The sequence below is a fragment of the Nicotiana sylvestris genome, chromosome 9 (assembly GCF_000393655.2).
Source record: "Nicotiana sylvestris chromosome 9, ASM39365v2, whole genome shotgun sequence".
NCBI lineage: Eukaryota > Viridiplantae > Streptophyta > Magnoliopsida > Solanales > Solanaceae > Nicotiana > Nicotiana sylvestris.
Genome location: NC_091065.1, coordinates 52885130 through 52889364, shown reverse-complemented (window position 1 = coordinate 52889364; position 4235 = coordinate 52885130). Strand labels below are relative to the sequence as shown.

The window sequence follows — 4235 nt, the reverse complement described above, 5'->3', positions numbered from 1 at the left end:
GAATTTTCTATAACTTAGCTTCTACTTGTTTGAATATTCAGAGACTATACTACTCAGGTTAAGTTGGAGCAGCCCATTGTAGGCCAAGAAAAGGAGCAATTGGAAATATGCCTCGAGGTAGAGGTCGAGGTAGCGCATGCCGTGTAGGTAAATCTTCTGTTAGGGGTAATTTTTCTACTCGTGAAAATATGCTTGTTGTTCCCATTCCCACAGTCAATCCTCAACAAGGTGGTATGAGTTCCTCAGGTGGACCGGATCACATCAATCAAGTTCAAACATTAGGTCTTAGTAGTACGCCACCTATTCAAACATCAGGCCATGGTAGTACCCCAACTATTAATTTGGAACCATCTCAAAATACCCCTAATCAGAGCAACACAATAGGTGAGGGTACATCTTCTCAAAGCAACATAATAGGCGAAACTGAGTGTAGCAGTACCCGCCGACCGCGGACGCTTCTTACTATTTCTCCTACAGGGTTAGTCCATACTTGTACTATTACTTTTGGTATATTGTTATTCATACATGGTATTCCTTTTAATAATGTCTTCTAATTTGTTCAGGTTAGAGCCTTCATATGAATGCTCTGAGTTTATAACTAAGTCTTTCAAGAATGAACTTGATCCTAATGGATTCAACTGGAAAAACATTCAAATGAGTTAAGAAAATTTTATTTTGGAGAATTCAAGGTATAATATATCACAATTAGATTTTGAAAGTATATTAACTTTTATATGTAACTTATTAATGTTATTACTTTATAAAATTATTTCAGAAGGCTTTCTACTGGGATTCTTCAATTGATAGTGCGGTGCAGATCCAATGGGAGCGTAGGGCTGCAAGAAGATACAATATTTTGTTAGCAAACTAAAAGCGAATATGGTGCAACCGGACACTATTCCAAATAATGTGTGGAAAAGTTGGTCGAGACTTTGGAAATATCCTAAGTGTGTTGAAAAGTCAGAAATAAATGCAAAAAATCATTGTGGTGGGAGCGAAATTGCTACTGGGACTCATACAGGTGGCTCTATCAGTGTTGGGGAGCATCACAAGAGACTTGTAAGTGTATTTATAACTTTTCCCTGGATTTGTACTGTGTGCATGTTCACTTGCAGCCCCAGATTCCTCTGTTCCAAAAGTGGATTAGATATTTTACAAGAAAAGTGTATACATATAAACTTGAAAGAACTTATATATGTTTATACCTTAATGTGAAAATACATTCACCACTTAGGTTGTTGTGGGATATCAATAACTTTTCCTCATAGTTTTCTCCTCCAAATATACCAATAATATTGTCCGAGCTGTGTTAAACATGAAATTACCAATGAAACTTCTGATCGAGGAGATACCATAATACCAAACAGTTGATAGAATCAAAATTGACAGTCAAGTTTCTCAAGAATACTAAGCAGAAGACAAATTGATAAGAGTGTTTCATGCTTTTACTATGAAGACCTTTTACTCTTAAAATTTCCTACAAAAATATCTTCTCAATATATTTCTATAAAATGTAATATTGGCAATATTCTTTTCATGCATTTTACTATCAAATGTTTGTTTTGAAAGTATTTCTAGGATTTGAAGTAATTTCGATATCTGAATTCACTGACTTTTTTTCCACTGAATTATCTAATCATATGACATCACTCGATTCTGTCAAAATCATTAAAGCATTTCCTGTATGTAGGAATGAAAGGGGATATGTTCCCTTACATAGAGTCCTCACTAGTAACTTCTTTAGTTCCATTCCTTTATTATTTAGTACCTATACTAGTTTATATAATTTTCTCTGTATATCATAATTATTTCCTTTATCTTCCTCCCTCCTCCATCAGTTTATCAAAGCTGTTTTGATTAATGATAGTGTTCTGATCCATAGCTCATTTGATAGCATCTTCCATATTTTTCTTTATACATTTACTGCTCCCTTTTTTTATTGAGTTCTTTTTAGATTTTGAGCTTCCAGCCATTTCCTAATCCACATTGAACAATTTAACTAGTAACTTCCCCGTTCTTTGATCATGATACTATTAGGTGTGTTGTTGAGTAGATACTCATGTTCTTAAGCTAGTTCTGCATTGTCTTTTATATTTGCCTATTAAGTTGGTTGAAACACTTAAGTTAGCTCATTTTAAAAGCCTTTGTCTTCAGCCAAAAGCTAAACAGCTACTGAAATATTGGTTTTGGAAAATGTCAAATAATGGTATTTAAAGAATAATTTAGTTTCTATATTTCCACTCCAATTTGAAGTCAATATATAGATACTGACTTTAGTCTAAACTGAAAAATATAACTAAGAAGAAAAAATATAAAAGAGAATTAACTTAGTAGATACTATAAATATTCTAGATAAGGGGTGTATTTTTAAATTAGATCTTGGTGTGTACTCTTTGAAATATAAAGTTGATAGAAATTGGGAAAAGTTGAAAAAGTCTTATAAGAATTTATTTGGTATACTTACGTTAGTTCAGGGTTGGCTGCTAACTGTCATTAGACTAACATTGGGGGGTGCGGTAAAATTTTCCATTGCTAAAACAAGTCTATAAGCTTATAAGCATTTATTTGGTATCACAAATCAGTCTGTAGCCTCAGATATGCTCTGCAATGAGGGATGCCAAGCTCTTGATTTTGCACCTATAGACTTTCGATGTTTTTCGTGTTTAATTACCTAAAAATTTAATCTGCTATTTGAAGTAAACAAACATGTTCTTTCTTTGAAATTCAAAGGAAATTAAGTATGTGAAATTTGGAAGAAATATTCACTTTGTCCTGATGAACAACTGCCTTAGTTTGTGAAATTAGGATTTCAAATTTGGAACCAAGATAATCCCTCCGTTTCAATTTACTTGAACTCATTTGACTGGGCACGAATTAAAAAAATCTTATTGGCTTTTGTTAATTGTTGTCATTTTAACCTGATGGTGTAAAATAATTTTTGCTATTACTGCATATATGTTGAAACTATTTCTTTTATTCTTTTGTGCCTTGCACACACTCTTTATAGCGTTCAACTCCTTAGCAAACTTCAGGTTGATTGGGATTCGCTTAGTGTACCGTTTTGTTTCTCTATCTTCTTAATTGAATAATTTTTGTATAGGCTGTTAAAAAGGGTCGAGATCCAACACCAAATGAGTTGCATTTGCACATCCATACAAATGGTAATGATGAAAAATCTTTTGTTGCTGAGAAATCCCGAATCGTACGTGTAAGATAACTTTTTTATTGACTTTACTTTCATATATTTTTTCATTTTGTAAATTGAATGTTATTATTAACTCTTCTACAGGAAAAATATCAGGAGATATTACAACAACAAACACAAACTCAATCTGATATTGATCAGTGTAAAGCATATTATCAAGCCGCGGGAGGAGAAAAGAAAAGAAGAGTATATGGTCTTGGATCGCAAGCAAAATGCTACTACGGGTCAAATCTTCATGGCTCTCTTGGATCTGATGCTACATTGTCAACAACACCTCCAAATTCTCAATCAACACCGACAGGGAATCTGGATGAGTTAGTGATGCGATTGATTCCTGCACTGACAGATCATATAGTTCCTGTAATCGTTGAGTGGGTACGTGAATTAGTTTCCTTACCCTCGCATCAGCCAATTACTGATATGACACCAACAGTTCCAACATCTTCTACTGTTGCTAACATTGATGAGGTTCATGCATTGGGTTCTGATGATGATTGTAACTCTCCAGCCTAGCGTAGTTAGCCTACTTTGTTTGGACATTATTGTTGGTCCTTGTGGATTTTTTGTACTTAATGATACTGTTATATGCATTATGCTATATATTTTGGACCTTGTTGAATTTATATTAATATCGGTGACTTTTTATTAAGTGTATTTAATAGTTTATGTAATATGTTTGAACAAAGTACATTTAAAATAATAAATAAAAAGAATTTTAAAAAATCAGCAATATAGTAAAAATAAATCAGCGACGGATACGTTCCATAGCTAAAATTATCGCGTAAAATAAAATATTGCGACGAATTGGCGACAAAAGGTTTTTGTTGCAAAAAGCAGGGACAATTAGCTATAACACGGCTAGTGACGGACTATTTTGTCGCTATAATAACAAACGATGAATTTTATTATGAATTGCAGCGACGAAAGGCATCAAAATAGCGACATAAACAAGCTCTATAGCGACGGATATTTCCCTCGCTAAACTTTGCTACAAAAATATGTCGTCGCTACTCCGTCGCTAATTCTGCGA

General features: G+C 33.6%; 1 pseudogene; it reads left to right on the top strand.

The window, feature by feature from the left end:
- Window positions 1-188: 188 nt before the first annotated feature.
- On the top strand, window positions 189-3807 carry LOC104248873 (uncharacterized; annotated as a pseudogene).
- The last annotated feature ends 428 nt before the right edge of the window (window positions 3808-4235 follow it).